Raw genomic sequence first — 27356 nt, 5'->3', positions numbered from 1 at the left:
GAGCCATGTTTCACAGACAAATATAATGTCGAATTTAGCCATATTTAGGAGGATGAGAAATTCAGGTATTTTATTCACGAGGCTTCTTGCATTGAGTAGTTTGCATTTAAGGCCGGCAGTAGTTGGAATTGAGGTAGTTGGGGCGTGCGTGCCTAGTCTTGGGTGATGGTGGATCGGTTGAGGTAGGGTTGTGGTTGAGGGTAAAAGCTGAGTATTGGGTTGCGTGGCTTACTTTTGATACAGTCAGCATGGTAGTCAATGTACAGGTCCTTCTCTCCATTGTCTAGACGGTTTTTGAGTTCAATGCGGAGTACACGGGAGCGGGCACGTTGCTGTATGGTTAGGTCAGGGGCAACGGAGGTTCTTATGGTTGGTGTTGGTTTTGGCGAGTGAGTTTATAGTATAAATGAATTTACGTTTGCTTGATTCATTTTTGCAAATGACTCTGCACAGGCGTGGGGCTACAGAGCCGTCACTGTTATTGAGCTCTCGGCCAATGCGTGAAATGTCAAGTATTTCATCAGCGGAGATGGTTGATGCTTGATAATCCCTGATGATGTTTCGACAGTTGTGATGTCATCATTGTTATGGGTGACCTCTAGACCAAATAAGATGGCGTTTGGACGTTTCGTTCACGCTCAACAGCTTCTCTGATGAGGATTGGGATATCAATATTTGTCTGGGTTGTGTTTATTTGTGGATTGGGTTTTGGATTGGGTTGTGGTTGTTGGGTAGAGATGTGGTTTGTAGCTATTGGAAGTTCAGGTTTTTGCGTTGTTTCTTTTTTTTCAAGGTTGGATATTCTTTCTTTTACGGTCCAGGGATGCTACTATGGTTTCAATGGTATCAATTCTTTCCAACAGATCCTGTTTAGGTTTGCATGCGTCCAGGATGCTACTATGGTTTCAATGGTATCAATTCTTTCCAACAGATCCAGTTTGGGTTTGCATGAATTGCAGTAATATGGAAACTCATTGGATGATTCCAGGTATTGAATAAATTGCTTGGTTAATCCCAAGCAGTCATGATGAGTGTATTTCTTACACAGAGAACATTTGATGGAGTTTTCATTATCCTTTAGATTTTTGTAGCATTTAAGGCATGTGCAGGAGTCTTGTGGATCATTGGTGGGGATTATGTTCTCTGTAGGTAGTGCTTTGGCATAGGATTTTTTTTGTCATGGTAGGTTTGTTAAGATGGTACGTTGATTAAATTAATTAATGGAACAATATCACACCAATCAATCATCAATTGCAGTAATCTCTCTAGTCAGATAATATTTCTGGGCAACAATCAGCCTAATCAATTAAATATTCTAAACACTAATCAATTAATTACACTAATCATTAATCACACTGTTCATTTAAATTCACTAAATCATTGATTTTACTATTCAATTAAATTACATGCATATTGATCTTTTCAACTAGTCAGTAATAACACTATTTGCACTAAACACTCTAGTCACACTAATCAATTAGGACCATAAATCAATTGAACAATTAATAAAATATTTTATAGAAATTGATTATCTAACCGTTGATATAGGTGATGAGGTAGAAAAGTTGTAAGTTTTGAGATAATGAGTCAATCAGTGTTTGATTAAAGTAATGAGGTAGTATTAAGAGTCTGCGAGGAAAGGGTTAATGCTGTTGTTGACTGAGAGGAAATTATTGCTCTTTGTAATAGTAGATTGCTATTACTCTGTAAACAAGACTGTAATACGATGCTCAAAGGGTTTTTGAAACAGTGTAAAACTTTCCTAAGCTGTTCAAGTTGAGTAGTAGGAGAAAATACAGTCACGTGGCTTGGGTTTACTTATCCGATTTGTCATTTACTTCCAACTAAATCTGGTAGTAATGCCAGAGTTAATCGCAGCTATTTTCCTTCTTAGAGTTCGACTTTCCAAGGAAAATTCCACTGCAGAAATTGGAGTGATTTTCTACTAGGATTAATATTGGTGAGGTAGATGTGGAAGGCATGTGGTTTCTTATTGTTTGAAATGGCTTCAAAGTGATTGATTTTTGGTGATTTAAATGGACCTCAGTTCTCCATAATTCACAGCCATTCAGAATCACACCCTCTGTCAGTTCCGTCTCTTTCTCTGCAGCTTAAAATCACACTGTCCACCAGTCACAGCTCATTGAATGGCTCAGAATCAGTCTCTTTGTAAGTGTCCGAATCACACACTCATAAATTACAGCTCGTCCAGGCTCTTATCTCTCTCAGCTTCTCCTCAAGTCTTGGTCTCTCTCTCCTCCCTCGTTGTTTGTCCCTGCCAGCTATTCACTGGCTCCGGGGAAACTTCTCTGGGGATTTGAAATGAGACACGTTGTCTGGCGTGGAAGATTCTCCGATTAGCTGTGTGTGGGATTTAAATGAAGGTGCGTTGTTTGTGCTCCACTGGCTCCAGCTCGCTTGAGTTCCACCGGTGTGGTTAATAGGGATCGAGGGAAGGAGCTCTGCTTCTCTGGGAGGGCTCTGGAATTCAGTGTTGTTACGTTTTTGAATTCAGCGCTCCTGCTAGCAGGAGCTCCGCTGGCTTGATTAGGGCTCCAGGGCTTCGGAATCCAGCATTTTTTATTTTTATTTTTGGGGTGGGCTCCAGTTTACTCACGGTTTCTGGCGCAGGTGGCAGCTTTGAAGGTGATTTCTGGTGCAGGCGGTGGCTTTATAGGGTGATAGTGCTCCAGGAGAGAGAGCCTCACCTTCCTAGTTGGGCGCCGCCATTCAGTCTTACTTGTGAGGGAATATGCACCCATGCTGGAGCTCCAAATGTGTGTAGGTAACTTAAATTTGGTTTTCTGCCATGCCAATGAGTGAATGGCAATTCACCAGTTGTTGTGTTAACTACATTGTTTAAAACATGGTTACTACACATTATGGCTTCACCCCACAGTGTTTCAGGCAAACCTGAATCAGATAACATAGTGCGAGCCATGGCTTGTAACGTTTGCCCTCTTCATTCTACAAACGAGTTATGTTGTGGTCTGTAAGGTGCAGAACACCAGCCAATTTCAGCATTGTTTGGAATCTATTATAAACAAACTCAGTCCCATTATCAGTAACTAAAGTAATTACTTTACTCCTCATTTTTCTCTCAGCAAATCTTAGCCAGTTAAAGAAATGTTGGAATGTTTCTGTTTTGTTTTTCATGAGATAGCAGGCTAGTATGAGATAGCCCCACAAGAAAAACATTTCCTAGCAGTATAGGCAGTTGAAGACAAATCCTCTTCTTGTGGCTGTTCCTTCCTCAGTTGGTCCCCATCCAGCCGTCTTCTTGCTTCTTCTAACAATCTTCTAGTTATGTCAGTCAATGTCAGTTTATCTCTGAGCAGGACTTCCAGTGAAGATACATAGTCATCATAACTTTCATTCAATGAGGAAAGAATGATGTAAACTTGATGCAGCTCTGAAAATATCAGTTCTTTTTCATGTAGCTCTTGAAAAGTTCTTTTCATGAAGTTCAAATGAGCTAACATATCTCCACGTGCTCTAAACAGTTTATGTGTAAGATGTATGTGTGCACCTACACTGTCACGAACATAAATCCTCTTCAAATTCTCCCAACACCTAGCAGCAGACTCTTCTCCACGAATATGGACTAGCTGCTGGTCACTCAGTGTTAGTCCAATTATACAAAGAGCTTGTTTGTTGTTCTGTTTAAAGTCAGCAAGCTTCTTGACATCATCCTCATTTTCTGGGTCCCAAGTATTTACATCCAGTGGGTCTTGAACTACATTCCATAAACCTTCTCTACGCAGAAGTAGACTGCACTTCATATACCAGGAAACATAGTTTGTTCCATCCAACTGGGTTATCAGTGATAGACTTGTTGAATTGCCTTGTGCCATCTTTTCCAGGATAGTAACCCACAATTAAACAGTAAACAGCTGTCTGTATACAGTACTGTGCATTCACACCAACTCTCAGTTATCTGAGCCTGGTATGGCCTGGGCCCATAACCAGTGTTGAGGTAATTCCCCGTTAGGAGAATGAGTACACACATATATTTTCCAACCCAACTAACTGTTAGGTGACTTACATTCCTAACACCTACAAAGATCAAAATTTGTAGTTGTAGTTCTATGGAAACAAAAATCTAGATTTTGAAGAAGCAGAATACACAGAATAACACTCTGACCTTTGGTGTTGCAGACACCTTAGAATATCATTGATAAAAACATCTACTATATCATCAAACAAACAAATCAATCCAGATTCAAATTATCATATTTTAACAATGTGTGAAGAAATACAAAATTTCCTACAAGCTTCCCCATAGTCTAAGGTGTGAAGATTTAATTTTATTCTCACTGTAAAATATGGACAACAAACAATTGATTGCTATTTTTAAAAAGGCTTCAGAATAAATTAATATATATGAAGAAGAGAATTGAAGTCTGCAAAAGCTTATGTTACAATAAATTTATTAGCCTTTTAATTGTTAAATATTTCTTTCCAAGAAAATAAATTAACATAGGGATATAACTGTTTCTCAAAGCATTATTAAATTTGCATATATTATTTACTTAAAATAGCTAGCCTTTCACTAAAATAGTAATTTGCAAATTTCATTTCTCTTCTATTTAACAGATGGAAACAATACCTATTGTTGCTATATGAAATTGTAGGTTAACAACAGAAGCTGTATTTCCTAAACAAAATCTAAATAGGAGATACACATTCCAATTAAACTAACCCAGAGGAACTTAGAGAGAAAAGCACAGATCATAAGAAAATTACAAAGTATATGTACACAAATACACACATGAGAGGGAAATAGGTAAATAGGCAAGTCAGATTGTTCATTACCTGAGAAGTAAAATATTAAGTGATAATTGTCTAAAGAATCCTACATTTACAAGTAAAAATTTCTTTCTAGAATTTAAAAAAAGGTAAATATGGCTGCAAATGAAGCCATCTGGTGAAACATTTGTTGCATTAGAATTTAAGCTCTCATTTGTGATCATTTCCTATCAGCTTTAGAAACCAACATTGCATCTGAAAGTATAGATAAACAAAATTATTTATGTATATTATGAATAACATTTCATATGATATAAACAATTTTCCATTCCTTCATAAATGTGTAAATTAATGTCTGCAAGGAATTATGATTTTATTTAATAAATTCCATCGTCTCTATTGATCCAAGTTAGAATTTTCTGGATGAGCTTTCCCATTTTTTTCTTTTTTCTTATTGTGAGGTATTGCTATGAAAGAACTATCCATATCCCAACTTCCTAAATCTCCTAGATTTGCTCATGTGGATTTTTGAATTTACTCTGAATTTGTTAGTCATTAATTCTTTCCACACTGACTAGACACCAAACTATTGCTTAACTCCAAATATGTTAAATGGTATATGATATAGAGGCCTAATAGTCAGTTACAGAGGGGAATCCGATATGTCAATGAGGGTAGATTTGCCCAATTTATATTACTGAATAAGTAGCATTTGAATGTCTAAAATTAGATTGGTGGGGAGAACTTACACAGAATTTTAAATCAGAGATGGGTACAAATGGCTTTTGAAAATTATCTATTCTGGTTTACAGTGCAAAAATCTTTTACAGCCTTTTCAGTACACTGATTGGTCTTTCTCCCTCCCCCATATCTGCTTTATTCAGTCATAATTGAATTTGTACCAAGCCAACCACAGTTGCCAAGCTTGGTCTGTTTCATGAGAAATGGGAAGCCTATAGCAAATAAAGAATATTGAAATAGGTGTTGGTTCTTTCCAGAGCTAGCTTTATAAAATATGATCACTAGGAAAATGTGGATCCTATAAAGTAGGAAGGTCTGCACAATTAATGTTGCTTTTAGTTTATGTACAAATATATATGCCAGAGCTAGAAAAGTGAGAATATAATGCAAGAGATGATAACTGGTGACTTTCAGATGTTTTGGAACCATTAGTCCCATCACCCTTCACCAATCTTGGGAACAGTGGAAGGTGCTAGAAGTTATCATTCAGAAACATCCAGAGAGCTACAGGTTATCATTTCTAATGAACATATGTCAAATTGCATTACCGTGAATCAAATATTAACATTTCATTAGCAAAACAAATCCAAGAAGTTTGCTATTTTACATTCATAACTTTCAAATAAAAAGAAATAGCTCCTTTTAAAGAAAATTGAGGATATATATAGTTATGGTGCTGCATGTTAAAATGAAGCTTTACATATTCACCAGGAGATTCCAGTTGTCAAGCTATTTTTTCCTCTGTCTTCTAAAACCAAGACATTATCTAAATCTAATTCTATTCCTCCTGATCATCTGAGAATCCATTCTTAATTTAGTTTTAATATTTCACACAAATACTGCCACATTACTCCTTAGTTAGTTTAGTTATCTAACCTGCATATACTCTGGGTTTTTTTCAGATCACATAAAATTTTGCCTGTTATCTAAGATGTAAAAAAGAATCAACTGGAGTTTCTTATAGCCTTTCAAGTAGGAAGTAGTACATAGAGGAGAAGATAAAGATTTTATTAATAATTGTTTAGGTCCTTCGGATATTTTCTTTATTCCATACTTTTCTGTAAAGCTCATGTGAGAAGAATGTAATGGAATAAAATAATAAAGAGTTTGGGGGGGATTATTTTTTTTTTGTTTTTGTTTTTTTTTTTTTTTTTTAATAATAAATTTTAAAAGTTTTAAACTCTTACCCAATAAGGACAATCCCAAGGTGGGGAAATAGTGGTTTTTTTTTCCTCCACTATTTTTTTGTATTAAAATGACCAATTGGGGGGTTTTTTACCCTTAATTTAAATTTAGTTTTTTAATTTTATTATTCACAACAGAAACCTATTGTCCGCACAGTCTTTCTAAGGGGTTCTTTACACTCACATGCCAGTATTGAATGAAATTGATAAATGAATGATAAAAAGATATGTATTCTCCTTTTAAAATGCCACTCCATTTCCTCTGAGCCTCAGGACATTTGTTTAATTTCTATGCCTCTATAAAACATAGTACTTTGAGTCCATTTCACTGGTGGAATTCATTTTTTTTTACTACCGGTTCTGTGGGCATGGCTTATTTGATGGGCATGGCTTGGTGGTCATGTGACTGGGTGGGCATGGCCAACTCAATGTCACTCACATCAAGGGATGCCTCATCTGGCCCCTCCCTTCCCTGTCATTCCTTGTCACCCAGCCTCAACTTATCTATAGTTCTGTAAAAATGTTGTTCACTTTTTTTTACTTTATTATCTGCATACTATAGATGTACTTTCATGGACCACTGAAAGGAGGAAACGGCTCACATGCTTTACTCAAGAGTGTGATAGGCAACAGGCTTTTAAGGGGCTGCCACAAAGAAAGGGGGACAATGTATTTTCCAAAGAAGCAGAATGTAAACAAGAAGCAATGGATGGAAACTGGACAGAGAGAAGCAATCTAAAACTAAGGAGAAACTTCCTGTGAGTGAGAACAATTAACCAGTGGAACTGCCTCTCTCCAGAAGTTCTGGGGGCTCAATCACTGGAAGTTTTTAAGAAAAGACTGGAAAGCCATTTCTCTGAAATGGTATAGAGTTCACACCAAGGTTCCTTCTAACTATTATTCTGACACTTTTCCCAGGATTTCTACTCAGAGTTTAGTATCCTCAGTTTTGTTGCCTGAGCTGGGGGTTGGACTAGAAGACCTCCAAGGTCCCTTTCAACTCTTGTTAAACACATCTGTATTTTATGCTCTGGACTATTGACATTGAATGCATGTAAACCCTGAAAAATATGTGGTAGCCCTGGGCAAAAGAAAGGCAGAAAAATCACTCTAGGTGTAGGGACAGTGTAAAATTTTAACACATGATAAATAATGGAACAATTAAAAATAATAGCACAGAGTTTTCTCTGTCTCTCTCTCTCTCTCTTCCTATTTTTTCTTTCTTTCTCTCCCTTCCTCTTTCTTTCTTTCTTTCTTTCTTTCTTTCTTTCTTTCTTTCTTTCTTTCTTTCTTTCTTTCTTTCTTTCTTTCTTTCTTCCTTCCTTCCTTCCTTCCTTCCTTCCTTCCTTCCTTTCTCTCTCTCTCTCTCTCTCTCTCTCTCTCTCACACACACACACACACACACACACACACACACAAACACAAACACACAAATAGAGCACTTAACAGACAAGCATTTTGGAAGCAGCTCCTTTAAATTTCTGCAAGGCTCAATTCACCCCCACCCCTCTGTCAGACCGCACTCCTTCTCACTCCAAACACTTTAACTCACATGGGGAAAGTGGTATTGCAGCGTCCTTGGAGAAGTTTTTAAAGGACCTGCTTCCAAAATGCATTTCTTTTACGTTGCAAAAGTGCTCCAAGGCTCGATTCACCCCCACCCCCTCTGTCAGACTGCACTCTTTTTCACTCCAGGCACTTTACTCACACAGGGAAAGTGATACTTGCAGCGTCCATGTCTTTCTTCCTTTCCCCCAGAGACAAAGAGGACGTGGGGAACGGAAAGCTAGGAGACCAATCACAAGTGAGCAACTGGGCGACCGGGTTGGGGGCGTGGCCAGCCAGGGGTCGTCACCGGTTCAGCAACCCACACCAAATAACCGCTACTGGTTTGCCCGAATAGGTGCGAACTGGTTGAATACCACCTATGGTCCATTTATAGCAAATAATAAAGAATAATCAACAGTATTTAACTATAAAACTCCAATATAAAGAGAAAAAACTGTAACAAAGTCCAAATTACTTCCAATGATCTGAATGAATCATAAAATCTATAACTGCAGTTGAAAAGGTCTTGAGGCTATAGTACCAGAGAAAAAATCTCTAGGAGGTACATTGAAAATTTAGATACAACTGCCAAGTGGTCTCCATGTAGCTACTTTTTGTCAGCTTAATACCAAAGTGAGAGGTTTAAAATAAACCCTATGTTCTAATTAAGGACTGGGCAGCGTGAGAGGAAATCAATCACAGAGTCCTGAGAATTACTTTTAAGTATTTTGTTGTGCAACTCATATGGACATTCTAGACAGTGTCAACATAAATGTTTTACGTCTAGTACTAGTGTAACATACTTAGTCTTCAAGAACATAAAAAAGTTCTAGACCTAGAGTTGTGCAATATTTTGGATTTAAATGCAAAAAAAATATGTTTTGCAGCAGGGCATGTAGCATTTGTCTGACTTTTGTTTTGGTTTTATTTCTGTATTTTGTACTGATATCTTTTGCATATAGAATAATTTTTTGCGAGATGGGTTCTCCTCCGTAGATTCCATATAATCGCAGGAAAAAATGCTTCTTTTGTGTAAAGAGTCACAGTTAGGGACCCTTTCACATCCTGAACTATTATTTTCAGCCTTGAATCAGTGCACAATACCAATCCATGAATGATTTGAAGTAGAAAAATTCTAACTCTGAATTGCATTGAAAACCATCATTGACAGAAGCAATTTCATGTCTCAGTCCTAGTAGTGGTTTGCCTCAACAGGAGCATGAGGAGAACATGTAAGAGGAAATGGAACCAGTGCTTTCACTCTTTTGAGGACTTGAAAATGGAATGCTGTAATAGGAAAAGTCAGATACTACTGACAACACATAGAAAAAGCTCACTACTGCTGCCTGACTTATGTACTGTAGAAAAAATGCAACAGATAACTTCTCCTTCAAGAGCTGTCAGTCTGACTCATTTCATAGGCATTTCAATTGATTTCATTTAGAAGAAAAGGCATGTTATTACTTCACTTATCATTTTTTGTAGTATCAATTGTCAAAAAAGGCTTCAACACAGTTTTAGCTGCTCAACTTTTATTGACTTTAATGACAGAAGAATGGCTAAAATCTTATGGACTGACATAAAAATTTACCTCTAATGCCAGCATAATTATATCTGCTTATTTTACTGACAAAAATAAGTTGTTATTTCTGTCACTTCATCAGAGCCACAGTAGCAGATAAAAAGCAAGCTGAAGTTGACTTTACTTTGTGTGTCATGGCAAAATTGGATAGCAGGTTTCTAATCCACAGTTGTTACTGAAGGCAATGATTAGTGATGGACAAATCTAAATAGCAAGGCGCTTTGGTCCAATTGCTAGTTGTTCGGAAGTTCAGCTGTTAATTTTAACCTCATTCAATTGACTCATGGTGTCTGCAAAATTAAGGGGATGATATTGTAAAATTGGACTTGTTAGCAGACTATTAGCCCATCCTTAGGTTAAAGTAAAAAACAATTGGAAAGATAACTTTTTTTCCTTTCCAGGCAGAAAAAAAAATGTAATTACACACATAGTTACAGTTCAGTAAATCAAAAGTAGTTAAATACATCACCAATGTCTTGCCTGCCCTGGCCTCAAATTAAGAGTTTTTACAGGTAGACAGCTGGCCAAACTTTAGTGAAAAAGCGGAAATAAAGCTAAGATTTTTATTCTGGTTGCTTTCAAAGCTGTCTCAAGGTCAGAGCAAGAGTTAGCAAAATGTTCAGAGTACTGTCCTTGCTCCATATCAACTTTGCCTTTCATAGCAACCTCTTCCATCCATCATGTGGAGGGAAAGATTTGATTTTCTTGCATTTGGAGAAATTGCCCATTAAGCCCCCCCTTTAGTAGCTAATTCTCAGAGTGGCAGGAGCACTGCCTTTCCTTTTCTCTGGGTGACAGTAAGAGAAGCACAATGCTCCAATAGCTACCACCCATACAATGAAGAGCAATGAAGATGGATAGGTAGGGATTTTGTTCACGTTTCAGTAAGAAGTGTTGAAACTTCCCCCTTTCAGACTAACAGTTGTTCAAAATCTGCATTCTTCCAAATTATACATAACCAGAATATTCTTAGTTTAAATAAATGCACTACATGATGGGAAATTGATTTGCAAAAATAGCTAATGGTGAAACTGCAACTTATTTAGTGTATTAAAAAACATACACATGTTAATACAAACTTTAAAAATGTTCAAGTGTAACAACCAAACTTAGACACCCCTCCATCCAAATAGGAAGTGAACATATTCATCTATTATAAATCAAAAATCTGACTTGGAAGGTCTAGAGTTGGGTTTGATTTCCATTTTTTTAATTTTATTTTATTAATGAAGTGCTTTTACTTAAGAAGCACCTTCCTTTTACTGAAATATCTAAAATAGGAAAAATATAATGAGATTTGTAACATGACCTCATTGTTATTGATGTGATGTGTATTTGTCTCTGCTCCTATCACAGTCTGCTTTCTTGATGGTCACTTGCTGGCCATGAACATTTATCCAGAGACCCCTGATAACTATGATAGCCAACTGGATTTGTACTTTGTGCTAAGCTATAACACTAGATACATCTTATCAAATGTGTATGGCTAATCATATCATGATCTGGGGAATTATTTGCTTTACACTTCTTTTTGCATTGGAGAAATTTGGAGGAGACACCGGAAAAAAACTTTCTCTGTAAATATCATGTGAGGGTCAATTTAGAATTAACAGAGGATTGAACATTATGAATAGGAAGCAATAACATAACCTAAACTCAAAATCTATTTCTTGAACTACTGCTTCAATTTAATGAGCATACTAACATTTCAGCAACCATTATATACTGAAAAAAAGTTTCCAATAATTAAGGATAATTGGCAATAGAAATAAAATGAACAGATGATAATGACTGTGCTGTCAAATTTAGCAGTCTGCTCTTTCAGCCTTTAGTGGATATAACAGCAGAGGGAAAAGATTTTAAGTGGCAATGCAAACTGGTCAATTGTATCTTGATTGCTATTCACCTAAATTTTTATATTCCATGCCTCTGGTCACCTTTTCTTATGCTGTGCTTGTTTTCCTTAGACAACCCAAAGCATAATATTCCAGGGTTAATTACCAGCTGAATTAACTCTATATTTAACATTTACACTGTATCATATTCAAGTTCCTATTAGCTTTTCCTCTTATATCATCAAACATAAACCAAAATAATTTTCAATACCCAATGTAACTTGTTACAATATGCCATATCATTTAAGTTTTAGATGATCATGATTTTATCTGTACCACTGTTATTAAATGCGGCATTTTTTTGGTGTAGTGATATTTTTTTTTGCCAAATCTGCTGAAGGTGTTTGAAATGTACTGAAATGTCCAATATAGCTGTCTATCATAAAACAGAAACCAAAGATTCTTAGCAGTAGTATTATCCATAAAATTCAAATTTTTATCCATAAATAACATTATAGAGTTGGAAAACATTTGGAATTTTGAGAGCATCCACAGGCATACTCATAAAGTAATTGATTTCTTATTTGCCACTAATATATATGTGTTTGTTTAATTTTTGCAATTCCACATTCTCTTTATTGTTTGACACTTTGTTCATAACAATTTCTATCTTTTTTAAGATATATGCACTTAGGTATATGATTTTGAGTTTTGGTGAGTTATAATTCTTTAATTTGGTGACTGCTATATCAGAGTTCAGCCCTGCTTTCATAAGTAAAACAAAGTACACAGGAATATAATAATTATTCAGGATTTTTCTTTAGCTATTGGCACAAAAACCATATCAGATATGTTTTCAATAATTGCAGTAGCTTTAAAGAAAATGTGTGCTCATGTATTACATTCTTGTCTCTTAGCCACTGCCATAAACCTTTAATATCTTTTTAGCCAATGCTTAATACTCCTTAAATATGCATACACTATCAGGTTTAATGATATTATAAAAATTAATGTTATCACCAAATCACAATCCATTCAATGCTCCATTTCTCTAGGTACAAGTCAATTATTAAAAGAGGGATGAAGGAGGTATTTGATCATTCCCACAATACCTGAAAACTATTAACTTTATAACATTGCATAAGCCTTACATGTGACCTTAAAGTGTTTAAGAATGTAATTCTTTACTGTAAGCTATATAAGGGCATTTAACTTTGGAAGAAGTGATTTTCACAGAATCTCTAAATGTCCCAATGAAAGCTGCTTTCCAAAATTCTGTTAGCTTCAGAATGGAAGCTTTTATTAATGATAATAGAGCAACAAACTGAATGAGAAATAATTCTGAATTAGTGGGATTTAATTTATTATGAATAAAAATAGCCAATATTAACAGGAAAGATAGGATACAGAATTTCCAAATTGAACTACCTTAACAAGCTTTCAAAAGCTTTCCAATCATGCTAGCCTTTATTTCATGATTGGAAACTATAATAAAGGTCTACTTGTTACACTCTGTAATATCTTCAAGACCTCTCCTAATAGTTTACATATTATTAAGGCAGATTACTATAGAATAGAATGAAAAAAAATCTGAATAAAAAAAATGATCTTAAATATAAATCCTGCAACTCAATATATCCTGCAAAGGATGTTGCTAATGTTTTAGATACAATTATACACTTCCACCTTAAAACTAATAAAGTTATTGATTACATGTCATCAAGGTGGTGTTGGCTCTTAATAAGCATGTAGATAAATTTTCTCCATGATGATCTGCCCGCTGATCTGATCCTTCAGGTCTTTCAATTGTGCATCCTTCATCAGTGTAACTGAGTCTATCCACCCTGCTGTTGCTCACCTCTTCTTCTTTTTTTCTTCCACTCTTCTTTGCATCAGAGCCTGATCCAGAAACCAAATTCTTCACATAATTTGTCCAAAGTAGATTGTTTGAGACTGGTCCTTGTACCTCAACTGAGAACTCACAGCTTCTTTGTTTGATCACCATTTGTTTATTTCATTGACTGTCCATGGTTTCTCAAGAATCCCATCCAACAACAAAGTTCAGAAGCATCAACTGTCCTTCTATCTGGCTTTTCAAAGTGCAGCTCAAAGTCTAGTTTACTTTTGCTTCCATGGGGTATCACAAAGGAATATTGTCAACAGATTTGCGACTTTGTAGGGACAGATACATCACAACACCTTAATATCTTTTGCAAGACTTTCAGGGCTACTCTTTTAAGCACTAATTTGTGATTTATAGCTTGACTGTCTGTCCCTTTACTGTTGATCCTAACAGATAGAAGTTATCTATGAGTTCTATATTTTATTATCAATTTTAAGCCAAGTTGTTGCTCTTGTCTTTTTTTTTCACTGAAATCTTTGACTTTCAGTGCTACAGCTTGTAAATCCTTTGTGTTTTCAGCTATCAAAGTTATGTCATCGTCATAATGCGGGCTTGATATTTCTTGTTCCATTTCTTTAAAACCAACTTCACTTAATATATATTTGGCATGCAGGTTAAATAAATAAGAAGAAAATATGGAGCCTTGTCTCATGCCTTTATGAATTCAGACCCAGTCTGTTTCATAGGTTCTGTCCATAATGTGGCTTCCTGATCTGAATATAGATTCTGCATGAGAACAATTAAATGGATTCCAATTTTTCTAAACACATTCCACAGCTTGACATAATCAACACAACTGATGGGCTTGTTATAATGAAGCACATGCTGACTTCTTTTCAGTGTTCTTTGATTTTATCAATTAAACAGAATGCATTGACAATAATGTTATTTAGCTGTATCTTTTACAACAATAAAACCTGATACAGAAATGATTCCTCCTTCGGAATCATGTTTGGGATATACCCCCTAGCAGAATGTGCAACGGCAGTCTAGCAGACAAGCAGATATGTGTGAGATAAAAACGTTGTTGTAGCTTACACTCAGTAAGACAGATACACTGTGCAAGTTAAATAGTTTTTATTCCAGCAAGAGTTATAGCATAGTCAAAACAGTCCATATATCATACACTAAGTTCAGTCCTTCCGGGGGTTATTCAGTTTGCAAAGTCCAGTGTCGAAAAAGAGGTCAGTAAACTTACAATCAATCAGTCCTGTGATATCTCTCTTTTGCAGTCAGAGATATGAAGAAAATCAAACCTCCTTTCTTCTTCTCAGCAAACACGCAGTTTATCACCATCAATCCTTCATTGTCAGCATTCCAGTAAAAGCCGAGGGGGAACAGTGAGCTCTCTTGCTCCCTCTTATGGTGATTTTACAACTGCACCCAAAAACTTGGTTTACAGTTTAAAGTGATACATACACTTAAACTCACTAACATAGTTTATATATATTATTTTACCCAAACTAAGTTAGGTAACCAATGTTATCCCTAACAGTCACAAGTATAAAAATCTTAGTAACTTATCACCTTCTCCTAAAATACAAGGAATAATCCATTCTTCCCATATTATAACTCTTATCCAGAACCAAATCCTTAAAGCCTCTTTGTTTCAGTTGTGATTATCAAAAGTACGTTAAGGGTTACCAGATCTTAATCAGATAAACCAAGCTTATCTCCCTTCCTTTCATCAATCTTTAGCATCTTCAAATAATGTCCTAGAACTTGGTTTCTTTTCATTTTGTATATATATATATATATATATATATATATATATATATATATATATATATATATATATATATATATATATATATATATATATGGATCTTTGGTTATTCGGGTTTTCTCCCGCGTAAGGTTGGAAGTATCTAGGCAACGTTTCGATGAAGTCTCATTCATCATCTTCAGGCTTCTGTCTTCAGCTCTGTGCTTCTCAGAGTGATATGAGCTTGCAGCTGCTTCTTCCTTTTAACTGCTAGTGGGGGTGTGACTTGATTGGGTGGGGGCTTGGCTGTGTTCTGATTGGGTGGGGGTGTGTTCTCATTGGTTGGGGTTTGACTGTGTTCTGATTGGTTGGGGGGTTGGCCATGTTCTGATTGGCTGGAGGTGTGTTCTATTCAGGTGGGGGCTTGGTTGTGCTCAGGTTGGTCTTAGTTACTGGAGGATTTGAGCTGGTGAGCTGTGATCTTGCTGTTTGGCTTCGAGTTCGTGGTCATGCTGCATCTTCATGGTGGGGGTCAGTTCGCTTCATGTATGGCTCAGAGGGATTTGAAGTGGGTAGTGATGCAGCTGCAGTGCGGCTTCTGGTCTGTGGTTGTGTCTCATCTTCTGTGTGGGTGTGAGTCTGCTTTTTACGTGGAAGTGTGGTGGTGGCATCTTGTGTGGCCCTCGTGGGTGTGGGTCTGGTGTCATTCATCATGTTAGGTACTCGTCTGTTCATGAGGGCGGGTTTCCAAATGGCTGGTAAGCGGGAGGTGTCATCTCTTTTATTCATGCTGTGTGGGCGTTTTTCTATCTCTATGGCTTCTCTGATTATTCTGTTGTTGAAGTGTTCGGTTTTGGCGATAGTTCTGGTATTTTTAAAGTCAATCTCATGTCCTGTGGCTTTGAGGTGTTGGACCAGGGAAGAGGTCGGTTCTTCTTTTTTGATTGAGTTCTTATGTTCTTCAACGCGTGCACTTATTCTTCTGTTAGTTTGTCCAATGTATGTGGTGGGGCAGGCGGTGCAAGGGATTTCGTATACTCCTTGGTTTTCTAACTCGATTTTGTCTTTAGGGTTTCTTAGGATGGTGGATATTTTTCTGTTTGTGCAGAATGCTGTTTTAATGTTGTGTTTTTGGAGGATCTTGCTGATTTTGTCTGTAGTGCCTTTTATATATGGGAGGAGGGCTTTGCCGTTCTCTTGTTCTCTGTCTTGGATTTTGGTTGGGGTTTCTTTTTGGATTAGGTGGGTAATCTTTCTTTGGAATCCATTGGCTCTAGAAAAATATGATCACAAACCCAAACTCTGGCTCAGATACGTAGATGACACCTTCATAATCTGGCCACATGGGAAAGAAAAACTGAACAACTTCCTCACACACCTCAACAGCCTACACCCCAAAATACAATTCACCATGGAAACAGAAGCTAACAAAGCATCCTGCTTTTCGCCACCGCCTCCCTCTCCGACTGCGAAACTCATGTGCTTCGCCAAACGCTCCGAGCGAGGCGAGCTCTTTCATACATAGAGAGAGAGGGAGAGGGAAAGACGCCGGCATGCTCCGAGAGGCTGGCTCTTTTTTCTAGCCGAGGCTGACATCTGACTGAATCTCTTTCCCGCTCCTTTATCCTCACGACGGGGTCGGCAGCGATGCTCTCTGGTGCGGCCATCTCAGCTTGCCAGCCTTGCCCCGCTATGAGACGATATTGTGACAGCCGCTGCTGGTGCACTCCCTTCTCTTTCCTCGCCTCTCCTCCCTTCACTGGCAGGAGTGTGCGCGCCTGCTGCCACTGCCGCCGCTCCTGAGGCCGTCTGGGGCGGGCAGGTGGGAAAGCAAGCAAGGTGGCTGCGCTGTCTTCTTTTTCCCTCAGCAAAGCGCCGCTGCTTGCCGCTGCCACCGCCACCTGCAATGGGGAGGAGGCGGCGGAGGCACCCGAAATGTCACCAAGGCAGCGAGTGCCTCCCCGCCAGGCCCTCCGCTCATCCCGCCAGGGGCGTGGCAGAGCCGTGCGGTCTGGGCAGAACCAGGAAACACCTGCGGCTTGCTTTCCCGGCTCTGCCCAGCCTGCACGGCTCTGCCACAGCCCTGGAGGCACTTCCTGTCAGAGAGGGAGGCGGCGGCAAAAAGCAGGATGCTGCAAGTCAGGACCTTGCATTGAAGCAGCCCGGAGGGCACGTAGCCACCTCCCTCCAGCCCACCTTGAGGATTTGCCTTTTGTTGTTGGTATACTTGGCTTCAGGCGCTCCTGTCGGCGCCTTCCCTTTGCCTTCGAAGGTAAAGTGAATTATTTTAAAAACCTCCGCTCATCCCGCCAGGGCGCGGCAGAGCCGTGTGGGCTGGGCAGAACCAGGAAACACCGCGGCTTGCTTTCCCGGCTCTGCCCAGCTCGCACGGCTCGGCGCGGCCCTGATGGGATGAGCGGAGGTTTTAAAATAATTCGCTTACCTTTAAGGCAAAGGGAAGGCGGCCACAGGAGCGCCTGAAGCCAAGTGTCTCCGCAGGGCTCCGGTTGCAGGGAGGAGCCCTGATTGGCTGCACGTGGCTGCGCCAAATGCCGCGGCATTGCTGTAATGCCACGGCAGCAAGGGAGAAGGAAAAGCAACGGTGGCGGAAGGTCTCCCGATATGAAGTGCTCCACCAATGCAGGCAGCGCCATATCCGGGCATGCAACAAAGTACTTCCTAACGGCAAGCCCCCGCCATTCCCCCCATTTCGCATGTTTAATATGGGCCTTAATTTGGGGAGGGGCTTAATTTGATTTTATGCCAATAAATCATGCTGGGGCTTCCTATTGGTGGAGGCCGTATTGTTGGAGAAACACGGTGTGTATATATATATATATATATATTTTCTGAGGTTCTCGCGGGTATTTGTATGTGGATCTTTGGTTATTCGGGTTTTCTCCCGCGTAAGATTGGAAGTATCTAGGCAACGTTTCGATGAAGTCTCATTCATCATCTTCAGGCTTCTGTCTTCAGCTCTGTGCTTCTCAGAACAATACAGAACACAATACAGAAGCCTGATGATGGCAGATGAGATTTAGCCGAAATGTTGCTACAACTTTAAAAGCACAACTATAATGACGTGGGAAAATACCCGAAAAAGCTGAATACCATACATGTAAGTACCCACGAAAACTTAAGAAAACATTATATATATATATATATTTTCGTAGATTTTCTATTGGTGCTTTCTGAGCACCAGCCTGAGGAGGGCGAGTGGGACCTCGCCAAAACGACACCAAGATACTCTTAATCTTACACGGGAAAAGACCCGAACACACCTAGACCTTTAACACACCTTTATATATATATAAAATTAGACATACTATACACATGTGTGTGTGTATAGTTTTTGTAGTCTGTCACTTTTAAATCATTTTCAGATTAGTCTCAGACTTGTTCAATAAAACCTATTTTAATTCTCTTTTATATTTTTCATACAGTCTATCTATCGAGGCAATTAAAATTAAATTCTGCGTCCATTTTTCAAACATATTCTTCAATATGTCCAGTGTTAAAATGTTTTGTTCATTCTACCTTTGTAAGTATAGTTTGAGCAATTTTGCAACTTTTAGTTTCTTCTAGTTTCCTCTGATGTCCAATTATTATTTATTTATTTTTAATTATTTTTTAAATAATTCAAAACAAAAATATTTTCCCATAAAAATTAGACTTTACAATTAATTCCAAAAACAGTCCATTTGTAACTTTCTAAAATCAAAATGTATTCCTGTTTATTCCAATATATAGTTTCTGTGTCAGGGTTCCGGCAGTTAACCCAATTAAATCATGAGTCTCGAGCCAAACTTCCAAAATTAAACAGGATTTATTTGGGAGTTAACATGTTGGCACTGCCTGGCTGTAACTGACTCTGAGACACATAATTCACTGTTATCCTTGACTCTGGTTTTCCCCCCACCCCCTGGGTATATCATAATTCATATTCTCCAATGAGACACATCGATAGCCAAGAGTCATCAATCATGTTCTCCAGTTAGATTTTTGTGCGGCAGACACTTCAGTCACCTAGTTACTATCACTGAAAAACTAAGTACGGAATGCACTTTCGATTTCCAAGCTGCCGCACTGTTCTTTCAAACCCCTTTCCCCCTCTCTTTCTATTGGCAACTCTAAAATGACCATATAAATATTTTATGAGTTGACATTCTGTTTATTCCTGCCCTCTCCTCTCTCTCTCTCTGTCTCTGTCCATCTGTCTCTCTCTCTCTCTCACTCACTGTGTGTGTGTGTGTGTCTGTATTTGTGTATTCCTTTGATTTCCTAAACCATACAATCCAACTACATTTTCCTCTTTAATATTTCCAGCTTTGGCATTCCAGTCTCTATTTGCAAGCAGTACATCTTCTTTGTATAGATTGTCAATTTCAAATTGAGCTTGGTTCTAAAACTCATTTACATCTTCTTCTGTACCAATTATTGGAGTATTCTTGAAACTTCAATAATCTTCATATTAAAGAGTTGTTCATGAAATTATTTGGTTATTGATTGTATTGTAGCCAAGTATTGTTCTTGCTGTACACTTCTTAATTATAAAAGCAACACTGTTTCTTCTTTGTTCTAATGTCCAGACTAGTAAATTGTGTGTTCTTTGAATGGAAAATGTCCAACTCCAGTTCATCTCAATCTATTGATGCCTACAATGTCAATCTGTAGGTGTGTCATTTCATTTTTTACTGTATTGAGCTCTGTCACATTGATTTATATTTTTATTTATTTATCAAATTTTACAATGACCTATCTCCCTTATAGAGGGACATCCTGCTTCTTATATTCCATGTTTCCACGGTAATTGGGTTTGCAGCTTTGGATTTTCTTTTTCTATATAGCTACTTCAGCAGCTACATATCCCAAAGGCTTTAATCTAGTCACATCATAAACATCACAACATAGGCCACATCATAAAACACATAAAAAATGAACAGACCAACAAAAAAGATCTTCAGCTCTTCCTCAGCAGTGGATTGAATGAAATCTGACCTCAGGGCCTTTCATCCAGCACTTGATCATCAATCATTTTATGCTATCTAGGTATGTTGCTAAAATACAGGAGTGGTTTGCTATTGCCTTCTCGGGCACATAACATGCCATCTTCTATGAAGGTAATCATACACCTCTAGCATCTTCTTGAATTGATGCTGCCCAATGTACTACTGATATCTGCTTATTTTGCCCCAGTGCTTCATGGGATAATCTGCATGCTTTAGTTGGCCTTGCTGTGAATACCAGTATAAACTTGTGAAATACATACTTGGTATTCTTTTTCATCCTTCCCAGGAGCACTGGCCTTCCACAATGAGGCATAACAACAGGTCTTGTGGGGAATAAAGTGATAATGATACAAAAGTAAAATAAATCTTCAACACAATAATTCTCACTGTCCAAAGTTATATCTTACCTTGAAAAGGAGAGGAATTCCAGTCATAATTTATCATTTAGAAAGAACGAGAAAAAATACAGAGAAGAATCCTCGACACTTATATGTGATGCAAATTGGATTCATTTATAGCAAAGCTGTACAGACAACTGGATTTAGTAGAGCATTCAGTTAATTGTTATGGCTAGGATTTTAATTTTCTTCACAGCACAAATTATATAAAAGGCAAGCATCTGCCACCTACCCTATCTGCTTTGATGTTAATTTAAATGGATTAATTTCTTTGTGTATTTTAAGCTTTACTCCTAGATGATGGTCATTTATCAATGGTCTATTTGGTTCTTTCCTTTTTATATTTTTCCTTGCCTGGATAAAACTGATAGAGTCATAAATGTTAATTTAAAAAGAAATTAGCAGGCAAATGGTTATCAATGGATGTTGGATGTTGTACTGTCATATTTATCTTGTTTTTAAGTAACTGTCAATTAATTTAAGGAAGCTTCTTCACAAGTAACTGAGGTCAAGATGTAGCTGAAACCCACCAAGGAAGACTTGTGGCAAGGGTTGGAAGATATACAGACATTTGGAACAATGATCATCATTAACAAAACAGCTATAACTATGACCAAATAATGTTTATGACAAGGTTCCAAGTAATACGTCCCATTCAATAAGAACTCTGAGACAGGCATATTCCTTGAAGAACATTTTATTGAAACATATCTAATTGACATTTTCTTGGTGAAAAACCAGCTCTACGTTCCCTCCAGTTTTATATCCAATTAAAAGTAAAACTTTGTCACTTCCCCCCAGAGTCACCAATGACATGGTCCAATCTGCAGGTAGTCCAGTTGCTAAGTGACCTCAGTTTCCATCATTTGAACACCTGCACCAATGTCCTTGATTCCCAGGGGAAATAATTTTATTTTGGCTACAGCACCCCAGCTATCTCTACATCCCCACTCCCTGCCCCCTTAAAAACCTTCCCAGAGAAAAACTACAAAAGAAAATGGCCACAGTTTGGCCAACTTCAGGGTTGACATTTAGTTATTTCCTCCAAACATTTAGTGAAATGCCAATTTTCCATCTTCAATTTCTGGATAATTTTGGACTAGAATTTACATCAACTCCAATTAGCATAACCAATGATCAGGCATTACAGGAGTCATTTTACAATACCTGGGGACTAGAGATGTGCTATGCTTTGAATCTAAAGCAGAGTGAAGGGATACTTCATTTCCTTAAAGAAAATGCAACTTGTCCAAGACTTGCACAGTAACTAAGTAATGTTAAGAAAGTACTTTTTAGGGTGAAAGAGACATAGTGTATTGGAATGTACAGCTGAAGAAGGACTTGATAGTGGAAGGAGATCAGCAGTGGCATCCTAGGAAGGAGGCAGCACATTTCAGAGAGGAGACCAAGACAAGAGGCTGTGCAGACCTAAACTGGATGGGGAGTGAAGAAAAGGTTCAGATAGCTGCACTCTAAAATCTCCCAGGGTGTATCCAGGGGTGGGATTCTACCAGTTCTGTCCACTTCTGTAGAACCGGTTGCTCAGAAGAGCAGCAAACAGAGAGCATACATAGAACCAGTTCTATGTTTGCTGCTGTTTTGGCCCACCCACCCGCCCGGGCTCTTACCTGACCTTTATTTCCTGCATTTTCAACTGCAGCTGCTTTGCACGGCACAGCTGCGGTTGAAAAAGCAGGAAAAAAGGGCTTTTCCAACCGTTGCGCACTTGCATGCAGCACTGCTCAGCAGTCTAGGCAGCTAAGCGGATCGTAAATTGCACTAGCGCAATTCGCGCGACTCACACAACTCCTGTGCGCGTGACACAAAGCAACAGAACCGGTAGTTATACCAGTCAGATTCCATCCCTGCTCCTCCCCCCTCTCTCTCAGCATTTCATTAAAACTCCGTTACTCTGTTATCTTTCAAAAGGAAATTATATTTCACCCTAATGAATGAACCAGTATAAAAACTGAAGGAAAATATTTTCTGCATAGGACCATTTTCAAAATTCTTCATGAGTTTATGAGCAAATTTCTAAAAATTGTTACCAATAAGTGCAATAGCTTAGATCCGCAGTAAGTCAGATGATTATTCAAAGTCTTACAGAAACAACATGAATACGTATCCACTATATTGCAAAGCAGAATAGAGTAGGTGCCGACCTTTTTAAACTATATGTGATTGATCTGTTGGCCTTTATCCCTAAAGCCCTTTGAAAGTTGCTATTAGCTAAAAGTAAGTTCTTCCATACAGAGCATTTCTAATACCAACCACAGCAAAGGGGAAAAATAATCTTGCCTATTTCATACAGCAGTGTTCAAGCAATAAATGAACAATGTATATACTAATGGCATAGGTTGAATAAACATGTTCTGCACCTCTAAATTTATTTATGATAGCAAACCTTTATCTGGGTTGAGTTATCAGCATACTAAACTACTGATGCTGAAATAAACAACTGCAATAATTGATAGTGTGATCATATCCTACAATCTCCATGCTTTCTTGATTTTTTCTTACATTTAGTCTTCATACATGCCAAGTGTGTGTGTGTGTGTGAGAGAGAGAGAGAGGGGGGGGAGGGGGGGAGGGAGGGAGGGAGGATGAGAGTTCTATGATGTGATTTATATGTTGTTATCATTTTGATTTAAAAGTTAAGAATCTGTCAAATTGTCAGCTTTTGTAAGCCACTCATGGAGACATGCTGAAAGTAATATGATACACTTCAATAAGATTATCTCTTTTTATATATGTATTAAGTATTACTTTCTTGGAAGTCCACTTCAATAAGATATTATTCATGAATAATATGAACAGCTTGTAAATAGGCAATGGTACTCAAATATATTAAACATCTTCCGAAATTTTAGTCTCTATGTGATGAAATGAGATACATCTTCACACAATACAGAACTTAACTAAAAAACAATTGTCACTAAAATTTTAATGAAAAAAGTATCTTTTCATTAGGAACAGTGGACCCATTTATAAAACAACCATAGGTTTTCATAAAACATGTCAAATTTGAATTTGGAGCAGTTAAAATTTTGTATATTAGCACAACTTTCTAAGCAGAATTTGTGTCTGACACAATTTAAAAACGCATGATACTACAATAAAATTAGATTTATAAATTCTCTGTCCTATTCTGGTGGTGTCCTACTTTTCAGCCGAAATGTTTGGTTTAGGCAATAATAGGGTAGTATAACTTTCTATAAGAAAGTTTCTTGCTTTCTAATATACTATAAATTATTATAGAGGGTCCAAATAAAAATTTCTACCACTTGTATGAGTATCAGAAGATGCATCTCCCAGTGACATATGTGGGTCAAAGTGATGACAGTAATCTGACTCAAGTCCAACACCTTTTCTACATGCAATGTAGAAAGTATCACTTGGTGCCTCCAAGCAGCAACACTTATGCTATAACAGCCTAACCCTATTTCTAGCTTTCTAATGAAAGCTAAAAGAGTTTGTAGACATAATTCTACCTCACCATGTTTTATGAAGTTTTCTAGCTTTTCCCCTCCTATACTATCCAGAGGTGGTATTCAGCAGGTTTTGACCAGTTTTGGAGACCAGTAGTGGAAATTTTGAGTAGTTTGGAAAACCAGTGAGTACCACCTCTGACTGGAGATTTTACAATATCCTTCTTCTATCTTGGCCCACCAAGCCACACCCATAGAATCGGTAGTAAAAAAAAATGGAGTCCCATCACTGATACTATCACTACTGAGTCATGATGCCCACCCACAGAAATAATTTTTCCTGGGGAGCTGTTTGGCACTTACCTTGGTGTAATTTTAGAAGCAGCGAAAGTTTTTTTTTAATGTATTTATTTTCCCAGACATTTTCATTTTCTGCATATGGCTCTTATGTTGCTTAATGCTCATTTTCATCAGGCTCACAGCTGAAGGGTGGTGTACCAAAAACAATAGAAAATGGAGATTAGATTGTGAAGGGTAATTACATTGCTCTGATATTTTGTGGAATGAATTTCTTCCACTTATAACACATTTACTGAAATCACATTTGACAAAATAAAAGCACAGCTGCCCCTATGCAGAATGAAAAAAAACTGCTAATTTAATACTGTATGAAAAGCCAGATGGTATGATTTATCATCATACAAACAGCAGCATTTTATTTATTTGGATGCTGGGTGAACTTCTGAAAAAAGGACAAATAACTTGACTATAATAAATAATGTGAAGTGGCAAGGTATGTAATATTTGATATTAGCTTGTGCATTAGTGCTTAAATAGGAATAGATTTTCTCTTAAGTAAAGTTTAAAGAACACAGTTAACTTAAAAGTACCAATCCTTGGGGAAAACCCGAGAAACTTGTTAAGATTTAATTCAATATAATTGGGAAAATTTATTCTTTAGGATATAGCAATAAAGGTGGAAGAGGGCAATTTTGTCACATGAATTTGACCCAACTTCCTTCAGTAGTGTGAGGAAAAATCATGGCTACTGTGAGAAATGTTGTCTAATGGTTGACATCTATCATTAAAGAATAGCTATTTTTAAAAGGTAGTCACGGGGAAAAAAAAACTGAATCTATACATGGAGCCCACAGTTTTTTGTCTTGGGATAAGGTTCATACAGTAGGTCAGAAGAGATACCCAAATAGTCTAAATGTACTTTAAGAATAGAGTAGAAAAGATCCTCTCTCTGCAAGAAAAGAGTTAGTAAGTCTAGTCAAATGTTGTCATTTTCAGAAAAAAATGGACTCAAGGCAGTTAGACTATCACAATAATTATTTCAGGCTTTAACTTCTGTCATACAATTAATACTGAACTTGCCTAATGCCAATTCATGTGTAGCCAGTATTGACATTACTAAATTGTAGAAATTAGGCTATAAGTAGCAAACTATTACTAAGCAGATATTTTCAAACATTTGATATCTCTGAGTGCAGTAGGACAAGTGGTTATCATGAAAGCTGATTGGCCAATCATTCTTTCTATCTCTCTCTTTCAGTCTAACCCATTTCACAAAGTTGTTGTGGAGAAAATACGAGGCAAGAGCATTATGTATGCTGCCTTGAATTATACCAAATAATGGAGTGATATAAATAAAATAAAACCATCATCATCATCATCATCATCATCATCATCTCATGTGTTTAAAGGAATTGTGTTGCTTTACATCAATTGTTAAACGAAGGGGCAGGAGACAGTGGTTCCACAAGAGCTCAGTGGTAGACCTTCATATGACAGCAATCAACTAATAAAACTCTACCTCACTCCTAATAATTCTCATTCTCACTGGAAGAAGATTCATCCAAAGGGAATGGCTGGTTATCTATGGAGAGTAACTGTGATACTGGCAGAAATTCACAGATCTGTGCCAGGATAGTGCTCTGAGTGCCAGTCACATGCTCCATTCAAAGTATGCACTAGAACAATGTAATGAAAATTATCTGTTCTCATACAGTTTTTTCATCCCCTTGGAAACTTCAATTGAGCAGAAATACTTATCATGTTTGGAAACCTTAGGCTGATATGTTGCTCCTTTCAAACTAATAAAATCATACGTGATGTTATGTAGAATAGCATTTTCCCTTGCTTTTCCAGGGAAAACCAAAAAGGCTTTGATTTGATTTTTCTATTCTATTTGTAGTAAAATGTGGGTCTCCACCCTCATTCTATTCTCAGAGGGTAAAATCTTGGATACATCATTCATAAGCACCAGATAGTTTCTTTCATATCGCTGAATACAAGAGAAAACAGTCTTCTCCTTTTCAAGTCTATTTTTTTTATTGCTGTGGCTATAAAAGGGTTAAAACTGGATTAACTAATAACTGCTGTCTGCAGTTAGGATAGTAAATCTTGGAATTTTTACACTGCCAAACATTCAGTAGATACTTTCTGAATAGGATTTTCTTGTATCCAAATATGATTTAGGCTTCGGCATACAGTCACAGGATGCCTCAAGATCTGGAGTAGTCATCCCTATCATGTAGCCCTTAAATTGCATTCAGACTTTTTATTTTAATAGAAGGTGAGAAGCAGAAGTGAGAAGGTTTAAATGACATGGTGCCATTAGGAGGTTTTTCACCTGCTGTTTGGATAAGTGAAAGCTGAGATTTTTTGAAAGTGTGAAAGTGTTCCTTGTCAGAGGAAATGATAGATTCCATCTATGTGATGGAAGACAGAAGTTTTCAAAGGATCAAAGACTTCCTGGAAAAGATTTGCAGCTGTTCATTATTTATTTATTTATTTATCTATTTATTTATTTATTTATTTTTATCAATTGCTTACAAGATAATAGGTATAAGTAAAACATAGTTATGAATGCATGGATACATATAAGAAAAATTTAAAAAAAATAAAAGAAGCAATATGACAGGGATGGTAGGCACATTGGTGCGCTTATGCATGCCCCCTACAGACCTCTTAGGAAAGGGGTGAGGTCAATAGTAGACAGTCTAAGGTTAAAGTTTTTTGGGTTTGAGGAAGAAACCACAGTCAGGTAGAGTATTCCAGACATTGACCACTTTGTTGCTGAAGTCATATTTCCTGCAATCAAGTTTGGTGCGATTAACTTTGAGTTTGTATCTATTGTTTGCTCTTGTGTTGTTATGGTTGAATCTGAAGTATTCATTGACAGGTAGGATATTGCAATGTATGATTTTATATACTATACTTAGATCGGACCGAAGGTGGAGTAGTTCTAGGTTTTCTAGGTCTAGAA

General features: G+C 37.5%; 1 long non-coding RNA gene across 3 annotated transcripts in view; it reads right to left on the bottom strand.

Annotated features, from left to right (window-relative positions):
- Positions 1-21335: 21335 nt before the first annotated feature.
- Positions 21336-27356, bottom strand: part of LOC148131455 (uncharacterized) — a 68999-nt gene continuing 62978 nt past the window's right edge. For all 3 annotated transcript variants that reach the window (XR_015748884.1, XR_015748883.1, XR_015748885.1), the window contains 2 exons: positions 24446-24564; positions 21336-22087 (listed from right to left, as the gene is read on the bottom strand). This is a non-coding gene — a long non-coding RNA (uncharacterized LOC148131455). The remainder of the gene's footprint in view (positions 22088-24445; positions 24565-27356) is intronic.

This window comes from Notechis scutatus, chromosome 3, assembly GCF_049901735.1.
Source record: "Notechis scutatus isolate UNSWTSFEM ecotype Mainland chromosome 3, rNotScu1.2, whole genome shotgun sequence".
Taxonomy (NCBI): Eukaryota; Metazoa; Chordata; class Lepidosauria; order Squamata; family Elapidae; genus Notechis; species Notechis scutatus.
The sequence above is the reverse complement of the archived record's forward strand: the minus strand, read 5'-3'. Positions and strand labels throughout refer to the sequence as shown.